The 22,709-nt window shown below is 34.8% G+C and overlaps 1 protein-coding gene across 4 annotated transcripts in view; it reads left to right on the top strand.

The window, feature by feature from the left end:
* Positions 1 to 22,709, top strand: part of LOC112054819 (ras association domain-containing protein 10) — a 136,987-nt gene that overhangs the window by 5,685 nt on the left and 108,593 nt on the right. For 3 of the 4 annotated variants that reach the window (XM_052888581.1, XM_052888579.1, XM_052888583.1), the window contains exon 2: positions 3,028 to 3,083. The exons of the other annotated variant lie outside the window; for it this stretch is intronic. The gene's annotated coding sequence lies outside the window, so the exon portion shown is untranslated. The remainder of the gene's footprint in view (positions 1 to 3,027; positions 3,084 to 22,709) is intronic. 4 annotated transcript variants of the gene reach the window in all.

Below are 22,709 nucleotides of genomic sequence, written 5' to 3'. Positions count from 1 at the left end.
TTGTTTTTGCGAATGCCAATGACACCATGTCAATAACAATGATTTTATTTCAGTTTTTCAAGTTAACTATTCCTTTATGTTATCATGAACCTCTTTATGAACTAAACTAAATAACATATTTTAACTGATGACTCTATTACTGTATACTGTAATAGACAAATGAGAAAAATATACTGAACAATTTATGTTTTGTCTATTTCCATATCTAGTACTCAAGTTTATTTCAATGTGCGATTGAATTTGATTTTTTTCACGAATATTTTCATGTCTCTATAATACTTTACAGATCTAGACTTAATCTAATAAAAGATGATTTATATGTTAGGTTAGTATGTAAACCGCAAAATTAGACGAAACCGTAAAAAAGAAGAATTTCAAATTTCAACCGACTTCCGACACAAAACACTAAAAAGCAAAAAATAATATCGTACCTATGTGCTACCTTCTGATCAGTTTAAAGGCGGTGCCAATCCAGTGTAATGTTTCAATTCAAGCCGTTAAAATTACAACATTTCTCTAGTTCTTTCAGGAACGGCTATAATATATTTATACCTTTTTAAACAAAAAAAGAATATACATACATAAAAAAACATACATACTGCCGAACGTAGAACCTCCTCCTTTTTGGAAGTCGGTTAAAAAGAATATAAAAGGCAGCCTTTTCGTAGCTTAGCGATAAGGTCGCTAAGCAACGAAAAGGCAACAGGCAATATATAACAGGCAACCTTATGAACCTGATGACGATGATGAAAAATTTGCAAAAGGGTTGCACTTTTTGTATAAATAAACAAGCAATCTTCAAATGAATGCAACTTTAATGGCTTTACCTGGGTCGTGGTGTTTCTTGGACGTTTATAGCGACCGAATTTGGTCAAAAGAGTTCGTAAATAAAACACTTTATATGTTGTTTGCTTATTTATAACTTAAGCCATGTTGCATTCAAATATTGACATTTCAAAATTTTGCCTTACTATGGGTCTTTTACATGTCACGACACGATTACGGTACGATATTATATTGACAATCATGCAATTTGAGCTCTTCAACTGTTTTCACATAATACATAATAGTATAAGTATGTTGTATAATTTTTAATACATATAATAGCTCTAATATATAGCAGTGTCAAATTAAGTTATTGTTTTTATTAATAAATGGTTGGTAATTTATTTTTAAGCTCTTAGATTTTGATTCTTCAATTTATACTTATTGATTCTGTTATAAAAAAATTATAATACCACTTTGCAGCTCTTGAATTAGGTTTTTTTTATTCTTTACAAATTAGCCCTTGACTATCCATCCATCTTTCTGATGGCAAGTGATGATGCAATTAAAGAAACGGGCTAACCTATTAGGAATAGGTTAAACCAAACTCCTTTCGGTTTCTACACGACATCGTACCGGAGCGCTAAGTCGCTTGGTCATAGCAATAGGTAATATTCCAAATTTAATGTGAGAAAAACTACTTAGTATTATGTTTAGGTACCCTATGAATTTTGTTTCCCAAGTGATGAAATATATGTTTTTTGTGGTAACGGCAGTAGAGCTACATTTAGAAGATTGGTTTTTTTACTAAAGGTTCTGGAACTTGGAATGGACTGGATGGAAGGTTTTTGCTTTCAACTCGATATCTCCACGTGTTTTGTTTGACAGATAGACAGACAACAAAGTGACTATATAGGGTTTTTTTGGGGTACTTAACCCTAAAAATGTCGTCACGATATCTGATCGTGATCGAATAACTAAATATATTATTGAAATAACATAAGAAAATGTTATGCGTGGATCCATTGTAAATCCTTTTGAGTTTTTTTTTCCCATCTAAAGTAAATTTTTCGACATAAAATATCGAAATGAGCAACAAACTTGCAAATCGATTACTTAAACGTGACTTCGGATGGACTTTATACATAATTTACTGAGAAAATGAATATATTCAAAAAATAGTATTTTATCTTTAAAGCCAGGGGCGTAGCGTGTCTTAGAGGGGCCCTGTATCAAAATTAGTTGTGGGGATTAGTTGGGGGGTTCAATGTTCAAAATTACAAAGTTACATGTTCACCCAGTGCTATAGATAATATTTACATAATCCCACAGGAACGCCCTCGCATTCAAAGACAGAGGTTACATCCACTCGGCTATCACGACTGTTTTGTCTGTTACAATAATGTTTTAAAGTATATTTTCGAGTTCGATTAAATTTTTTTTTTTAAATTCTTTACAAGTTAGCCCTTGATTACAATCTCACCTGATGGTAAGTGATGATCCAATCTAAGATGGAAGCAGACTAACTTGTTAGGAGGAGGATGAAAATCCACACCCCTATCGGTTTCTACACGACATCGTACCGGAACGCTAAATCGCTTGGCGGTACGTCTTTGTCGGTAGGGTGGTAACTAGCCACGGCAGAAGCCTCCCACCAGCCAGACCTGGACCAATTAAGAAAACCTCAATGGGCCCAGCCAGGGATCGAACCCAGGACCTCCGTCTTGTAAATCCACCGCGCATACCACTGCGCCACGGAGACCGTCAAATTATTCAGCGTCGATCAACATGTTCGCAACATAGAAGTGATGTCCTTCATTGATATGTACCCGACGTCAGTTCTCAGATGTAGGACAAATGGCTTGAGTTATTTGCCCGAACTCATTCTTTACTCTTCAAAGAATTATGACAATCGACGACCGATCGATGATTTTTGAAAAATAAGAAGTTGAAGAAGAAGAAATACTTTATTGCACACAAAAATACAATTATAAATTAAAACATTAAAAAGATAAATTAAACTTAGCATGCAAAGGCGGCCTTATTATTATAAGTAATCTCTACCAGGCAACCCCTGACGAGAGAACTTGCGAAGAAAGAGCAGGAAGGTGAAATACATTATATGTAATTGTATATATAAATAATTAAATAAATATAATATAATATAAACGTAAATATTATATTAAAATTAACATATGTATTACATAGTATAAGTAATAAGTAAGTAATAAGTATGTATAGTTGTTAAACATTTTGTTATAGGTACTTCTTTACGGCGAAGTCAAAAGCAAGGGTCTAAGTCACAAGGAAGCCAAAAGGTAGGGATATTTACCTACTGTGATTATGCAAGGACCATCTCCATCCACCACCCACCTATATTTATCTGTAGGGATATAATAGGTGCGATAGGGACTCTATCTACTTATGCATTTCTTGATTTCTATCTGAAATATTTTCATGTTTCGTCCTTTTTAGACCTCTTTTTACATAGTTGGGTTATAGTTTTTATTTTCAAAACACGGTTCATTATTATGTAGAGAATATTATTTATAAAAATTCAAAATAAATTTTGCAATCTTACAGGATTGCTTCGATAATTTTCTGTTTAGATTTTTTATCTCAGAAAACTTCATAATAGGTAACTAAATGAGAAAATATTCTTAGATGACAGACAGACAGACAAACAGGTGGGCAACAATGTAGATTTCTTTTACAAATTCTTGATATTTGGCACCCTAAAAACGTTAAACTCGGGTCCTTATAATAAAATAAGTTATAGGCAACGATTTTACGTGCCTACAAAATCATCGAAATAAGCTTTGAACTTTAGCTTTATCCGAATTTAGCTAGATTACACTAGATATAATTTGTTAAAATAACTTTCGTTGTTTCTTATGCAACTAAATGAAATTAAGTGTTAACTTTTGATCGTCTCAGTTTCGATGCGCTAGCAAACATAAATCTAATAGTATAAAGTCTTTGGTTGTAGGTATATCTAGATTTATGAAATCCTATGTAGGTGTACTTAAGAAAATTATCCAATTATTGTAACAAACGACCATTGTGAGTTACCCGTAATTGACACTTACCATGTTGTCTGGTGTTGCCTACGCGTTGATGTCTTTTGAAGGGAGATACCATCCGCTATCTCTCATCTGACGCTGCTTTGTTTTAAAGGTGACGTCATTCACATCTCTAATGGTTTTCGTTGAATAACTTGTGATTAAAATATTAAATAATCTATCTATCTAATATAAAAAGTAAGTATAATAATGTAAATGTCTACTTAAATGTTCCCAACCACGACCAACTTCCCAACTATGTGCTGCTACAGAGAGTTTCTAAGGTGCAAGAAAAGGTTAATAATTAATGCTATTTGACGGCCTTCGTAGCGCGGTGGATCGATCCTCGGCAAGGCGGATTGAGGTTTTCTTAATTGATCCAGGTCTGGCTGGTGGGAGACTTCGGCCGTGGCTAGTTAACACCCGGCAAAGACATACCGCCAAGCTATTTAGCGTTTCAGTACAATGTTGTGTAGAAACCAAAGGGGTGTGGATTTTCATCATCCTACAAACAAGTTAGCTCGCTTCTATCTTAGACTGCATCATCACTTACCATTAGGTGAGATTGTAGTCAAGGGCTAACTTATAATGAATTAAAATAAAAGAAAATACTCTGACTCAGGATCCGAGCTCACAGCATCATATTCCGTAGATATAAAGTCACTGGATGTATAAGGCAGTTAATATTATAACTTTCTATAAATAGTACCACCATGAGGTTGTACATTTCATACGCGCGAAACAACATACCAACACAGTTACATGTAACATGTATTCGTTGAACTTGAAAATATGTGGGTATGTGAATTGGACAACGAAAATAAAATTTCGGTGAGACGCGACTTTATTTGAGGTATCTAAGTTAAGGCGGCTGCTGTGCATGAGCGGGAGCGAGAGCGGTAGCGTTAGATCTTCACAATCTGGTCTCTCCTATTTCTATCAGAAAAAAGCGAGATGCTAACAGCGGGATCCCTCCTTAGTTTATATCGAAACAAAAACAAATACGAAAGATTTTTTTAATTTTAGCTGAATTACTGATAAATCAAATTACATATGTTCTTCAATGTATTATGGATAATAATTACTACTGCAAATTGACTTATTGACATTTTGACATTTATTTTATATTTTCCTCAGTCGCTATTTTCATTCTTTATATCTAATTTTTGAATTAAATATTTTTTCTTGTGAATAATTTTTAATTAATGTGTATAATATAAGTACTATTGTAAAATATTGCTAAAAATTTGCACGCTGATTTACTCGGTAAATTGTGTTGGAAATCATACCATTATTGTAAGATCTATTTGTAACCCACAATTTGGCAAATAAATTATTATTATTATTATTATTATTATTATTATTATTATAAATCAAATTAGGTATTTGGGTACAACTGGATTTGTTTACAGGTATTTATTACAAGCGAAAGATCTTAAATATTGTGAATTTTGTGAGGACGTGATAGCCCAGGAGGGTGTAGGTTCAAATCCCGTCCGTGACATGCACCGCCAACTTTTCAGTTGTGTGCATTTTATGAAATTAAATAGCACGTGTCTAAAACGGTGAAGGAAAAACATCGTGAGAAAACTTGCATACCTAAGAATTTTCTTAAATCTCTGCGCGTGTGTAGTCTGCCAATCCGCAATGGGTCAGCGTGGTGGACTATTTGGCCTCACCCCTCTCATTCTAATAGGAGCCTCGAGCTCAGCAGTGAGCCGAATATGGATTTATAATGATCTTAAATTTTGTACAATCGTTTAGTTTGGCAGAAAATGCACGGTTACTTAATTGCAGGTAATTAATGTTTTTATATGTAACAGATATCAAAAAAGCTAGTTTTTTTCTTTAATATGATTTTTTTACATAATATCTTTATCTCAATGCAATTCGCTTTCGCGAATATACTATGAACCATCTGCGACATAAGTGTGAGTTATTCGTAGTCGGTCGTGCTCAGTGGGATTCGTCGGGAGCACGTGCTCCGAATGATAAGTGCTCGTCATTCAGCGGTGCTACGTGCTTTACGAGGCAAGCGGTCGCGTGCTTGCGTTAGAGTTTATATGTTTGGCTATAAATACCTATGATGGAATTTTTGATATGAGCTAGCTGTGCTTCGGGGTTTTACTCGCGCAGATTCCATTCCTGTGGAAATACCCGGTATAAATAAGAGTATCGTAAATAAACGAAAACTGGAAAGATACTTTTTGGGACAACCTGTATACCATCGCAGCAACAGTAAACTCACGCAATATTTATGTAATTTGCTTTACAACCCGAAAATGATTATTACGCCCGTGATAGCCCAGTGGATGTGACCTCTGCCTCCGGTCCGGGTATTTCATCATCCATCCATCTCCAAGTATTTCAACAAATTCAATATCACGTGTTTCAAACGGTGAAGGAAAAACATCGTGAGGATTTCGACCTGCATGCCTAAAAATTTTTGAGAGATGAGACTCGTGCTCAACAGTGAGCCGAATATGGGTTGCACAGTAAAACCAACTATGGTTTATGTTGCATTATGATTAGGCTTAATTTCAATATATAGTTTGTGGAAAAATAAATAAATAAATAAAGTATAATATACTTGGTTATTACTATTTTAGTTTAGCATTGTTGTGTTAAGTATTACATTTATACATTACCAACATAACATTTTACATTAAATGGAACAATTTCTTGTTCCATCAATCATCAGTACACAAAAAAAGTATTTGATATTTAGAAAATTAGTACCACGTCACCCTCAAATATATTAATTTATAGCTAGTCAGTCAAGAGCCATTAACCTACTTTAGTAAAGTCATTTACTAACCTTTTACCCATTTTGAGGCGTTTTAAATATAACAAAGAAATGTGGGAATGGAGTCGTAAAGGGCGATAGGACATTGTACTAATGTATTTTAAAGCTGAACGTATATTAGAGTGCGCCCTAAAATACCGTACGAAAAGAAAATACGGTAACAGTTTTTATTAAGTAAAAACTAAGTCATTTACAACATCGTAGCTCTAAAACTGAGTAAATAAATATAAGAATTAAGAAATAAATTAGTTGATACGAAGTTTAAATAAATAACATAATAAATACATATAATTTTAAGTGTATGTCTATAATTTCTAGACAACTGTGCTTTTTTTTCAACTGTCATAAAGTTATTTACGCGTCACCAAACCACAAAAAAGCTTTTTAAAATTTTCGTCTGTCTGTCTTTCATTCTGTATGTCTTGGCTAATCTCTGAAACGTACAGCCCCTGTAGCCAAGGCCAAATGTCACGTCTATTCTTTTCCTACGATCGCAAATGCTTCGAAAACTAGAAAAACGTATAGGAATGACATTTTCTATCGACAGGTCACGTGATCAAGATCTGTCACTCCCATACATTTTTCTAGACTTTTTACAGGGGCAGGGGCGGGGACTAGAAGATATCTTTATCATTAAATGGAACTTCCTTTAGATATGACTATAAAACTCATTCTATATTATTAAGCTGAGATACATTGAATAATATATGTATCGTAAATTTGGAGGAAAGCGCAAAAGAACAAAACACCATAATTTCTAAATTTACCCCCTTATAAAATGTCAGTATAAGAAAAATTCCTTGTGTTATTCGCCTGTCATGCTAAATTCTATTATGTTACAATTAAAATAATAAACCGGACACAAAAATATATAAATAATTCAAACATTCAACATAAAGATTGCTAAAACTGCCATATATTTTGCATGCGGCCCGTGCGGATTGTCAAACGTAGCGGTGTAATGTGCGATCAGCATAACCAAGCTATTCGGTATCATATCGACTTATAAGGCAGTAGCTGACCTCTGTAGACCTGTACGCAGGTGCTACTTCTAGCAAAAAACCTTAGGGAACAAACACACTTGACAACTCTACCAGTACACTTGCTCGCGAGAATCGTATCGAATAGACAATTACATAGCAATTAATACAGTTTTTAATATCATATAATTTTTGCCGCAAGTCAGTCCGATTGTTGGTACGGCGACGCTATAATATATCTTAACGAATATTATTATCTAAACTTATATTATTAAGAGGAAATATTTGTATTTTGTATGTAACGAATAAACTCAAAAACAACTGGACTAATTTCAAAAATTCTATCACCAATGGAAAGCTACATTATCAGCGAGTAACAAAAGCTATATTTCATTCCCGTATTCCCAAGAAAACGGGAAATATGTGAGAGAATTCGCGGGGGGGGGGGGGGGAATATTAAACTAGTTTGTTTAATATTTGTTCGCTAGCAAAAATATATAGTCGGTTCAGTAGTACCTAATGGATATATTTTATATCTGTACTAATATTATAAATGCGAAAGTCTGTCTGTCTGTTACCTTTTTACGGTTAAACGGCTCAATCGATCAGGATGAATTTTGGTATAATGGTAAATGGGACCTTGGAGCAAAAAGTAGGGTACTTTTTGGCCCTAAAATAAAAATAGAAGAGAGTGAAATAGCGGTTGAAAGTTTGTATGGAAAGTTATTTGTGTATATAGTGTTTTTATAGTTACAGTTTTAAATATATATTCATAAATCATAAAAAAAATTACAAATATTATTCAAGAATTTTTAAAATTCAACCCCTAAGGTGGTGAAAAAAGGATTGAAAGTTTACATTGATTTCCATGCGGACGAAGTCGCGGGCGTCCGCTAGTATTATATATTTTTCTACAAACAAACAAATAAATCTTTCCTCTTTATAATAACTATTAGTGTTGATAAGTTCTACAAGCTAATGTAGTTACACCTTTAGATAACTTTTTGTAACGATATGCATGATTAGTTTTTTCTGTTAAATTTACATGTGGTTACATGGGAACTGAATATTTAATTACCTAATTGATGAATTAGTCATATTTAGACGTAGTCGTCATGGAAGAGTCAATACAGAGACATGATTTTTCGTTTTTTGAGCCGTGATAGCCCAGTCGATACGACCTCTATCTCCGATTCCGGAGGGTGGTGGGTCCGAATCCAATCCAGAGTATGCACCAGTGCACCTACAATTTTTCAGTTATGCTCATTTAAAAAAATATTACTCCTCTAAAACGAGTCTAAAACCAAAAACATCGTGAGGAAACTGCATAGGCATATTTCAGAATTTTCTTAATTTTCTACGAGTGTGAAAACACAAAATTTTGAGTAGTCAAATTCTAGAAAATAATCTTACACCTAAATTGATCTGACCATGGAATCGAACCTAGAACCTCCCAAAGCAATTAACACCAGAAAGATCGTGTAGTTACAGTGATAGAAAATACTAATGAAATGTCCTAGACACCATAAAGACTTGCTTTACGGCATATGTGCACATTCAATATACATTATTCATCTGGACTACTTTTCCCTTATAAATAAATATAACCAGCTAATAAAAACACAACCTGTTATTTTTAAAACACATCTGGCGGTTGAATTACCAATAGTTTCCTTAGTTCATTACTTTAGAGAGGACTCTTGAGACCCTCCTCAGAGCATGCATATGCAAAGTCATGGGCTAACGCTAATTACTACAAACGCACCAAAGAGGCCTTACCAAGGCTCAACCCATATTTAACGATCTTCTTCTTCTTGGTTCTTCTTCATTGCTGAAGGTCGTGTCCGCACTGCAGTCCCTTCGATGCGTTGTTAACAATTCCCCTTCACACAGTCCGCTCCTATGGCTGTTGTTACAGGGAGGCCAGTGAGTAAAAAACAATAAGAAACAGTGGCGTAGCTAGGTAATTAAGGGCCCTGGTGGAAATAAAAAAATGGGGCCTATATCTAAACTGGTTTTATAAAGTAAAAATATTAAATAGATTATAGCCTGTATTAACACACAGGCAGCGGCGTGCACAAGGTTTCTAACAAGGGTATGCTCCCTTAGTTCAAATAGAAGAAAATGGAATATTCAGGTTCCTCTGGGTGGGCAGTGCGTTTTTGATATGCAATGCAAGCACACAAGCTACTTTTTATCCCGGAAAAATTACATATTTATTTTTCGCGGGTAACACTGCAGGGCGCGGCTAGTTAACAATGAAAGAGATATATCTAATCCATCTGCATGATCCACAGATGGACAAACACACAAGTGGGCGGCATGAATCATTGCGTTACGATTGTTGGAGGTGAAAGTCCTACACGACCCAACTCTTCATTTGATCGTATCTATAATTGACAATATGGACTTTAGAGGCTATTTAAATTCATTTATCTGAGCATGACCATTGGACTGCCTCCTGGGTACAGTGATTAACGTATATGGCCTCGAAGCACGAGGTCCTAGATTAGATCGAGCTGTGAAAATCTTTAGAATTTAAGTTAAAATTTTCAACCCGGAATTGGGTAGTTACTTCTGACCCGTGACTTTGTCGTCGGTCTAAGCTCCATATCCCCTCTCCTATAAGGAAAAGACTGTAGGTCCTGTAGTACCAGTCTTTCGCTAATCCCGGGAAGCCATGGGTTTTTTCGGGACAAAGTGTAGCCTATTATATATAGCCTTAATCCAGAGCCTTAGCCTTTATCTATTTTAGTTTTAAATTTCAACCAAATCAGTTTAGTAGTTGCGGCGTTAAAGAGTAACAAACACTCGCGTTTATGATACTAGTAGAATTAGTATGATGGACAATAATTATACCTGCGATCATAAGGTTTACTACTATTTTCTACTATTTCTATTACTAGATTACCTACCATGTACCATACACTACCATGGATTATGGTCTATTACTAAAAAACAAAAACATAACATGACAACGTCATAAGAAAATACTGATGGAATGGTAGCATTTTTGAAAAGAAAATGTTCGTTTTTCTAAAATACTGTTTGATAATCTTCTTAGACCAGAATATACATTATTTCTTGTAAAAAAGTTGGCAACCCTAGAGCGACATACTTTATTTCTTGTAAAAAAAAGTTGGCAACCCTAGAGCGACGGAACGACGCATGACGTCATCTTTTTTCGAGTGTGCAGCCGGCTTCATCGAATTATAAGACGTTGTCACGTCAAAAAATGGAATTTGTAGATGAACAAAGTCGCAAGCAACCGTTATACGAGTAATAAAGATCGGACGTAACAGCGTGTAATCAAAGAGGCTGATATTTGCCGACACCCGCAGCTATATGGATCGATCCGGCGTTACACAACAAGAGAAAGAAGTTTGGGCCACGTGCGACCGTTTTTTTAATCTAATATCTTTTGTTACATTCTCATATAACAAATAATGAAACTAAAAAGTATTACCATGACAACTATGAGTATTTAACTATCTCTATTGAATATTCAAAATAATAAAAGACATACTATAATGAAATATAGTACAATTTTATACAAAATAATTCTTTAAAATAACTTTTTTATTATTTTAATATGTGATGATGATGATGTATTGTTTTTGGATTTTTATTATTTTAATACAGATGTATTGTTTTTGGAAAAGATTGATGGTTTTTTTTTAAACTAAAACAACATACTTAATATGTACAACGTATGTGTTCCTTTCAGCTTCTTCTTTACACAGGAATTAAAGACTAAACTTTGTAAACTATGATAATGTTTTGTTATTTAGAAGAGCAACTGTTGAGATTTTTGCCAAATCTCCTGCCTTCCAATCTTGGAATAGAGTCACTAACCTTCCTTGTAAACTAAGACTACTTGAAATAAATTAATTTGAAGTTATGTTACGCACATACGAACAGCATCTTTTTATTAAATGGTACGTCGTACTTGCGATTATAAATCACAACAAAATCTAGACTCCCACTCGAATCGTTGTAATTTGTAACATTGGTATGTAAATTAGAAATCTATTACGGACTAAATGGCTGATTCAATTATCATATTTATTAGGATTTATTAAGATTAATTAAGATTGATCGAGTGATCATCGCGTATGTATAAAATATTACTTTAAATCATAGACATTCACTTTTGGTACTAGATTTTTAGAAAGTATTCCTACTTAAAATTTATTGTTTAATTTATTTTTAAGAAAAAATACGCATTTGATAGTCCAATTTTATACATTCATGCATATCGTAAATGTATTTACTCGTATGTAAATAAATTTATTTATAACTAGTATTTTAATTTAAAACCTTATCTTAAATAATTAAATAATTTAACTCCGATAACTTTGGTTTCGAGACCAGATAGATATACTATGTAACAAATCTCATCCGGTGCCTACTGACAACCCTTCGTGGGTATCATACAGTAGGTAGATGACATTTCTTAGTTGATTTTAAGTTTACTTTAAAAGTTGTCAATAAAGACCAAATTAGGGATTAGGCTAGCTGGATTGGGTTATGAAATATTTAGTTATGAAAAAATTATACCCATAACACAGGCTATGCTATTGGGTGTATATGTGTGTATTGTCTAAGTATATATTTATTTTCACAAAGACCCTTTAATGCTACGTTAAAATAAGAGGTCGAGTGTGGAACAAACCAGGGAGTGTATGGAAACAATAAATATCACGGCTGATATTCGGAATACACAATCGCTTGAAGCGATCGTGAGATGCCCTGCAGGAACTACAGTGTGTTTATGGCTTATACACAACTTTCATGCAATTAAACAATTTTCGAAATTTAAGATGAAAGTTTGTGTGTCATGAGTTATAGTTACAATTCCCACAACAGGAATATATTATGTGTGTGATGAGCGTAGTTACTTTAAAGTGTCTTTATTTAGTATATATGTTTGTTATGGTTAAATTGTAAAATACGTTATTTTATAATCTCACTCGTGATATTATAATCTACCGTCATACTGTGAACTGAAATTACTGATTGTAATTTAACGTGTTATTTTTCGGTATATTATAACCGATCGGAAGTGAAACCTTTAAATTGCAATCTTAAAACGTCAACTGTCCGAACTTGCCCCTGATTGAAAATACTTCAAGACTAAATTATACTTATAATTAACAATACAACATTTTACTAATGAAAGAACAGTGTTTAAAAAAATTAGGAAACGCAACCCTCCGATTTTATTTCTTTTTCTTTTTTCTTTGATTAGTCCATTGTAATTTTTTACTATTTTTATTATGCCCGCTGTAATATTTTTGTACCTCTATGGTAAATTTATCATAATTGACAATTTAACGTTTTCACTTCCGATAGATTATAATATACCGAAAAATAACACGTTAAATAGTAATCAGTATTTACAGTTCACAATATGACGGTAGACTATAATATCACGATCGAGATTGTAAACTAACGTATTTTACAATCTAACGGTGACATATACATATAAGTATTTACATGTAGTACATAAATTTATATCATAAAATCCTCTTTTTTAGTACCTACCCTTAACACAGACTATACGAGTATTTTGGGACTAAGTAGTAATGTGTGTACTGTATAAGTATCTACGAGTATATTATAAGTACTAGCTGACGCCGCGCGATTTCACCTGCGTGGTTCCCGTTCCCGTTACAATACGGGGATAAAATATAGCTTATAGACTTCCTCGATAAATGGGCTATCTAACACTGAAATAATTTTTCAAATCGGACCACTAGTTCCTGAGATTAGCGCGTTCAATCAAACAAATAAACAAACCCTTCAGCTTTATAATATTAGCATCGTTAAGTGGAGTCTCAAGTAGTCATGTATTAAAGACTAAACCCATCATTCTGCTCTAATGACTGTTGGCGGGCTTAGATTGATATAGTTAAACTCTTTTACGATCAGATAATAATGTTAATAATCTTTTATATGGTACGTAGGTACTACTGGACTGTGATGGACCTGCCAATGCATAACTTTAAGCAATGTGTTAAAAAACATTTACTTAGTCGAGGGTACTACAACATTGATGAGTTCCTTAATAATAAAGATGCTTGGAGGCCGTTGGATCAGCTTCCACCTTCACACAGGAAGTAAAACTATAAGAAATGTAAACAGTAATTGTTATCAATTGTAAATTATAATACTGTATGACTTTTTCAAAAGAGCAACTGTTGAGTTTCTTGCCGGTATCTTCTCAGCAGAACCTGCCTTCCGAACTGATGGTAGAATCTTTACAAAGAGTCAACTGACGTGTCAAAAGTGCTTGTAAACTGAGCCTACTTGAAATAAATGATTTTTGATTTGATTTGATTTGATCTACTTTATTCCTTGTACACAATTTTCCCAGGTTCTGCACTACAGGTCAATTTTTTTCTTTGCATCCGCTAAATCTTGTCTAATTAGTGCATTGCTCAACTGGCCAGTCGTCCACTGCAATTGACATACATACATCAATTACTGTACATTTCTGGAAATATCTAATACAATTTTATATTACAAGTTTTAATTTGACTAGGTTGTACCTTACAAGCGATTTAGCATTCCGGTACGATGTCGTGTAGAAACCGAAAGGGTTGTGGATTTTCATCTTTTTCCTAATAAGTGAGCCCGCTTCCATCTTAGATTGCATCATCACTCACCATCAGGTGAGATTGTAGTCCAGGGTTAACTTGTAATTAAAAAAAATACTCAGACTGATATAATCACACTATCACACTAATATTATAAAGGCGAAAGTGTGTGTATGTTTGTTTCTCCTTTACTCTGCCGCTAGTAAAAAGATTTAGCTGAAATTTGGAATGGAAATAGATTTTACTCTGGATTAACACATAGGCTACTTTTCATCCCGAAATTAGTTTTTTCCGGTTAGTGAAAAGTTAAAGATTATTTATTCAGAGTTAAAGAGTAACAAACATACATCCATACAAACTATAGCGTTTATAATATTAAGGATAGGATGCTTCAAAGAAATTTAAAGAGACATAGTAACGTTAAGCCGTTTCATTCTTTTTTACAAACTATAATGGAAACTGTTTTCCTTTAGTAAATCGTTAACCTAAATCTACGAAAAGCGACCTCCTATTTAGTCCCATTGTAATCGAAATAAGGGTCAAAAATACATTGACCCGTGAGTCATACATTCATAATTCATAACACGAACAGTAAATAATAAAATAAAAAATATAACCTTTACTGCTTTTCTAATAGAGTCTATATTCTAATAAAAGAAATCAGATTAGCGTGTAACGATAAAGTTTAGGACAAAATAAACCTTAAAGTCTAAAAAACTAAGTTTAAATTAGCTTGAATTATAATATTCACTTAAGAAGCATAAGATTAAGTTAATGTTAAGAACATATCTTAAGATTATAGGAATATAGGCTATATTACAATAGCATGTATTAGGCTTATGACATAAACGTGTGAAAAATGTTTTTCAAATGGTTATTGTCGGTTACCCAATTATAAACAAGGATTTTTATGGTAATAACGGTCTATAAGAAGTGGTGCATGCATTAATTTTAGGGAAAATTCCCGAAAGAAAATGTATTCCACTAGCCAACACGCCCCGGTTTTATCCATATAGTTCCCGTTTCTGTGAGAATACGGGAATAAAATATAGCCTATGACACTCGCAAATAACGTGGCCTTCTATTGGTAATAGAATTTTCAAAAACCATATTCGTGTTTTTGAAAATTCCAAGGAAAGACCTAATATATATAAAATTCTCGTGTCACGGTGTTTCTTAGCAAACTCCAACGAAACGGATGGACCGATTTATAAGAAATTTTGTTTGTATATCGGGTAGATCTGATAATCGGCCAATATCTAATTTTCAATAAGGGTGGTCCACCCCTATCCCAATTTTTTAAGGCAAATCAATGTAGGTATAGATTTCTCTCTTACTATCGACACACTCGCAAATAACGTTCTAGTGTTAAAAGAATTTTCAAAAACCTACACATTTCCCTTAATCGTGGCAATATGGATATTACTTAAATAAAGCCTATATTACTCGCTGATAATATGGCTTTCATTGGTGAAAGAATTTACAAAATCAATCCATATTTCGTAACACACACCAATAACCATATATATATATATAGATCTATATAGATATAGATCTATAAATATATATATAGATATAGATCTAAGTTACCTAGATGTAGTTATTCTAAATGTGCTTGCAGTCACGAGTTATATTTACATAAACAAACGGATGCATATAATTTCGTATCAATCGATCGTACCGTGAAGAACTTAGCTATATAGGTATGTACAACTAACGGTACTAATTGTATATCTAACTACCTCGATAGCTCATTGGTTAGAGCCGGGTTTAGAACAAGTCCCAGGGTACAAGGTACCTAAGTACAGTAAGCCACTATTTGGTCAATACATCAATCAATCTAAATATATATAACTCAAAGGTGACTGAGTGACTAACTGACATAGTGATCTATGTCAGTCAGTCACTGCCCAAACCACTGGACGGTTCGGGCTGAAATTTGGCATGTAGAGGGCCTAGTGGCAGTTTCATACTGTTACTATCGCGTTAACGTAAACGCGAATTTCTAAGGAATTGAAACAGCGCCATCTACTGGCACTACTGCACAACTGTTTCAATTCCATATAAATTCGCGTTTACGTCAACGCGATAGTAACAGTATGAAAATATTGAAAACTGCCACTAGGTAGATGTTATGACGTAGGCATCCGCTAAGAAACGATTTTGATCAATTCTACCCCCTAAGGGATAAAATAGGAGATGAAAGTTTGTATGAAACTTTGTCAATTATGCGGCGATTTGGCTGAAATTTGGGATTAAAATAGATTTTACTTTATATTAACACACAGGCTATTCGTTCCCATATACGTCCGAAACGGCTTGACTGATTCTTATGAATTTTTTTATGCATATTCAGTAAGTCTCAGAATAGGCTAAAAATGAGGATATATATGAGGATAAAATATAGCCTACGACACTCACGAATAACGTGACTTTCTAGTGGTAAAGAAATGTTCAAAATCGGTCCTGTAGATCCAGAGACTACCTACAACAAACAACCACAAAATTTACCTCTTTATAATTTTAGAATAGATATATGTGTAGGTTTAAATTATTAGTAACATAAATAATTTTTATACACATTATATTGTTTTGAAGATAATTAAAAGAGCAACATTAAGATTGGATACAAAAAACCACACTATATTTTATCTGACACGGCAATAAAAAGCTAAATTCATTATTCAATGATTTATTTACTTTTTTATACTTCAAACTGTCTGGTGCTGATTTTAATGTTCACGGTTTTTAATTATCCTGCCATATCTTCTTATATTACTAGCAGACACCCTGCGGTTTTACCCGCGTAGTTCCTGTTCCCGTGGTCTAATCCTTCATGGTCCAAGAGCTTTCGAGAGCCTTTTACAAACTACGAGGTAGGACATACTCTGTATCTCACAAGCTCACATATTATCACGGTATCCCGCAAATCTCCCTTGGGAGAGGAAGGGATAAGTGTCTAGTTATGTAAATCTGACTTTTTTGCGCTAAGGATCAGGCTGGCTGTCCAGCGCGGAAATGCAGCCAGTATTCTTGCCGCCATTCCACGTGGACATGATTTTGTATATATATTAGGATAAGTTAACTTAGAATTCCATTGTCTTTTCCTACTCAACAAAGGAAAATCCGAATTAATTCTTTTTTTTAAAGGAAGGAATTCTGTGAAGATTGTTCTGTAAAAGATTGTCGATATTGGAAATTACTTAGAGAAGAAGTTGCGAGCGTTTAGTAGTATTATACCAGTAAAGCTTTTTACGCCCAAAATAACACCACTATCAAGTTTCTATCCTTACTTTTACTTTCAAACCATTATTGGCAAGAAACCGTATTTATTAATAGGGCAGTATATCCATTTGAATAAAGGTTATTTCCAAAAACAGTTATTTTTATCGTTTTTCGTCCGTATTATGTAAAAACTGTTATTTTATTGTCAGTCTATTATTATTGGTCAATATTTACGACTAAACATAAAAGTTTATTGAGTGTTTTATGTATATGAATATTTAAAACGAATTGTAGTCAATATTTTGACGTTGATTATAATTTTATTGTTGAAAAATAGTTTGTGGATGAGCAAACATTTATATGATTCAATGATTTTAACAAACGAGATTAGATTTAAAAGCAAAAAAAGTACTGATTTCGACGGCTTTTTTATTAACGTAATGAGTTAATATAATTAATTAGCGTAACGTAGCAATATAATTAATTTCTTTATTGAATGTCAGCGTAACGTAGCAATTAAAAACCACAGTAAAGAGGACTGCGATCTGACTTGATGTTACTCGTAAGTGAAGATACATCCTATGTACTCGTAACTTATTTAGCAGACTCAGAAGTGGATTAAAAAAATTAGAAAACCAATTTTGAACGGGAACCACGCAGGTGAAACCGCGAGGTGTCAGCTATTACTAATATAAAAATCATGTAATCTTAGCTTAGGATTTAGTTTGATAAGCTCTGACTCCATTACAGCCTTTCTGTGTGGGTCTAATGTCAGTGAACCCTTAACACTCTTGTATTTAAAATAACTTCCGTCACCGAGCGACGCTTACGTGCCAGTACGTGAGAGACTGCCACTTAAGAGCCACTTAAGCTATGAGTAGGAGATTTATACACAGTACTTGCTTGATGAATGTTTTACAAATTATTTGAGTTTGAGATTGACTCACATAACAATACTCATTTCAGGGTACATTATCAACCCATATTTAGCTCACTGCTGAGCTCGAGTCTCCTTTCAGAATGAGAGGGGTTAGGCTAATAGTCTACCACGCTGGCCCAATGCGGACTTGACTTAACCCCTCTCATTCTGAAATGAGACTCGAGCTCAGCAGTGAGCTGAATATGGGGTGATTACCCGAAAAGCTATGCTATAACATCGTAATTGTGTGAAAAAACGAATAACTTAACTATCAGTCTTACGAGTAAAAGCCATTAACTGTAACCGTCACAGTTAAAATAACTTTCCACGCATAACTGTTTATGGTTTAATGAATTACCCCGGGCAAGTGTAGTGACAACTTAAAAGTACTCTGAGTATTATCTTCTAAGATAGCTTGTTATCTTTCTTTTAAAATATCAAACCTAATGCACACATTCTACGAGTGACTATTTTCTATAGTTAACTTTTTTTTTTTACAAGTTAGCCAGTGCAGTCTAAGATGGAAGCGGGCTAACTTGTTAGGAGGAGGATGAAAATCCACACCTCTTTCGGTTGCTACACGGCATCGTACCGGAACGCTAAATCGCTTGGCGGTAAGTCTTTGCCGGTAGGGTGGTAACTAGCCACAGTCGAAGCTTCCCATCAGCCAAATTATTGTTGTACTTTTATTATTATAGGCTATTTTTAACGCTCGACTACAAAGCCTGGCTTCCTTCATTTTAGAAGAGAGATATGGAGTTTCGACCCACCATGCTACTCCAATGTGGGTTGGTGGGCTAACGGTGATAATGGTAAAGCATTTAACGACCACTGTCAGATGTTAGTGAGGATCACCGGCTTATCGGTTTCACATTCCCAACTCCAGGATAACAAACATATCACCCTAACTCCGCCAACGCGCATTATAGAAACATGGCGGGTCCAAGCTCCATATCCCGTCTCCTGTAAGGAGCGATGGATGTAAACCGATAAAGATGATGATTGTCGAATTATAAAATAGTTATTTATGTCACTGACATTGTAGCACGAGTGATATTTGTGACACAATAGACAGCACGAGTGCTACAATGGCTAATTACGTGTAGTGGCACACAATACTTTTTCTACGACCATGCTAACAATACTTGATAAATAATGTATAATTTGAAGATGGCCTTCTAAATTTAGTCTCTGCGTGGCTTCTTACATGTTGTCTCTTCTAAGAAATGCCTGAATTTATGTGCTGAAAAAAATAGTAGTAGCACCAATGATAATTTTATACTGTAGATCGGTTATGTCCCTACAAAATCACTGCAAAAAGTGATCCGAATAATAGGTTACAATACTGAGCGCACACATGCACTATTATGTATTTAATTTCATTGTTTATTTATAAATATATATAGTTTTTACACTTCCTTAACACACAACTCGATATTGTAGACGATATTTAGGTATTATTTGTTTTAATAACGTTCGTTGTTGACCACAACTAACTTTGAGATGTGGAAATTTCCTCTTTTGAGCGCCTCATTTTTCATGACCTAGTAACACATCTAACAGTATTTAACATCATTGAGTAGCACGGTTTACCTGTGTGGAAATGAACATTAACAAATGAAGGCTTGTGATATGATTTGAGGTTTTATATTGAGTATATTACGAAATCATCATCATCATAATATCAGCCGATGGACGTCCACTGCAGGACATAGGCCTTTTGTAGGGACTTCCAAACATCACGATACTGAGCCACCTGCATCCAGCGAATCCCTGCGACTCGCTTGATGTCGTCAGTCCACCTGGTGGGGGGTCGGCCTACACTAATCTTTGCCGGAGATTCTCAACACCCCTTGCCCCGCCGTTACCGCAACCGCTGCCAGAGCCAGGAATAGCGGGGCTGCCGGGGACTAGGGGCTGTGTTATATTTGTTGTCCATACAAAGTTTTGCCCGATACTGACCACGCTGGGCATGTGGGTTGGTGTAGGAGTAGAAAATATAGCTACAGTATTTATTAATCAGTCAAAACTACACATATCCATTGACATGAAACAACGCTGGCTCATGTTAAACATTTATTGAATTAAAATGTTAAAAGAGATCGCATGCAAAAAACCTGTACATCAATAAAGTATACCAAAAAACCATGTAGTTTTATAGGCCGTTTACAGCAAGGTCGTCTTGGTAATGTGGACACAAAAACTGGTACCTTTGACATCAGTGCGAAACGATACTGCGGGCAACATTGTAATGTTGTAAACGGGATATTTGTTGTATTTTCAAACAAACTGCCTGTATAAACAGTATGTTGTTAGCTCTAACTGCATCTTTGGATTGGTTCAGAGGTCCCCAACTTTTTCTTATACGTAATCTATACTAATATTATAAAGCTGAAGAGTTTGTTTGTTTGTTTGAACGCGTTTATCTCAGGAACTACTTGTCCGATTTGAAAAATTCTTTCAGTGTTAGATAGCCCATTTATCGAGAAAGGCTATATGCTATATTTTATCCCTGTATTCTAACGGGAACGGGAACCACACGGGTAAAACCGCGCGGCGTCTACTAGTTAATTAACAATCTTGTCATTATCTACCTATTTTAACGGCCCACTACAGGTGGCCTATTCACTAACTTTGGTCTATTAGCCATCCATCCACCAACGTCCATCGGCTGATTATGATGATGAACAATAAATTAACAGTGAATATGAACGGTATTTTACGCTGTGGCCGGTAACGCGACATCGCGTGGTGGTCTCTCACAATCTTGTACGAGCTATAGAACATCGGCCATTTACATCATCGGTCATAAGCAGCACTAATAATAGTAAAAACTAATTAATTTGATAATTTTTCATACAATTCGTCGTCATCAACCCATATTCGGCTCACTGCTGAGCTCGAGTCTCCTCTCAGAATGAGAGGGGTTAGGCCAATAGTCCACCACGCTGGCCCAATGCGGATTGGCAGACTTCACACACGCAGAGAATGAAGATAATTCTCTGGTATGCAGGTTTCCTCACGATGTTTTCCTTAACCGATTGAGACACGTGATATTTAATTTCTTAAAATGCACACAACTGAAAAGTTGGAGGTGCATGCCCGGGACCGGATTCGAACCCACACCCTCCGGAATCGGAGGCAGAGGTCATATCCACTAGGCTATCACTGCTCTTCATACAATTACCAAACAGTAATTTCCTTATCGATTCATATAAAACAGTTAAACCTACGTGGTTTTTGTTACACACCGCATACATTGTAACTTAGTAAACATTATAGAATTGCGAATAAATGTAGACATAGTGTTATCTTATGCTATAAAATTAATATTGCATTGCAACTGGAAAGTGTCGTTTACAAAATTACTGTCGTTTTGGAATCCTCTGCGCTATGAAATAGGCATTATTATAGTGTATGTTAAGCCGGGTCCACATTTGTATCATTCACCCGATTTTACCGTCGTATATATCGTGTCGCTAACTATGGGCCTCATAAGAAGGCTCAGAGTCACACAGCGGGCGATGGAACGAGTTATGTTAGGAGTATCTCTGCGTGATCGATTCAAAAATGAGGTGATCTGTAGAAGAACCAAAGTCACCGACATAGCTCAACGAGATGCGAAGCTGAAGTTGAAATGGACGGGGCACATACTTCGAAGAGCCGATGGACGTTGGGGTCCCAAAGTGCTGGAATGGCGATCCCGCACTAGTAAGCGCAGTGTTGTTCGACCCCCCCATCAGGTGGACTGACGACATCAAGCGAGTCGCAGGGATTGGCTGGATGCAGGCGGCTCAGTATCGTGATGTTTGGAAGTCCCTACAAAAGGCCTATTTCCTGCAGTGTCCATCGGCTGATATGATGATTATGATGATAATCTAAATATCCAATCAACATTTTATTTCATTTAAAAATAACGTCACTCCAGACTTGAAACTTTTGAAAAATTACGAGCATCCGCAATTCCATACGAAAATTGGTACTATAAGACAAATACCACATTTTATTAAAAAAGGCCATAGAAATGGCAAATATTATTACCAATAGAAATAATAAAAATAATACTAACATTGTAAAAATATTATATTATCATCATCCTCTCCAAAAGTTTGCAAATAAACTATTAAATTCAATTGAGATCTTTATCATAATATGTATGTTTGTATATAATACGACAAGGTATTACAATGCGACATACATTTCTATTTATACAACGGTACACTCCAGATGTTATCGTATAACACGCAATATAGTTCCGTACAACATAGTTATAGGTACTGTGATTTTTAACAATATTCTGGAGTTATATCACCTGCGGATCGACTAGTCAATTAATCAATCAATCAATTT

Source organism: Bicyclus anynana, chromosome 23 (genome assembly GCF_947172395.1).
Source record: "Bicyclus anynana chromosome 23, ilBicAnyn1.1, whole genome shotgun sequence".
NCBI lineage: Eukaryota > Metazoa > Arthropoda > Insecta > Lepidoptera > Nymphalidae > Bicyclus > Bicyclus anynana.
Note: the sequence above shows the minus strand (reverse complement) of the source record. Positions and strands in the feature narration are given on the sequence as shown.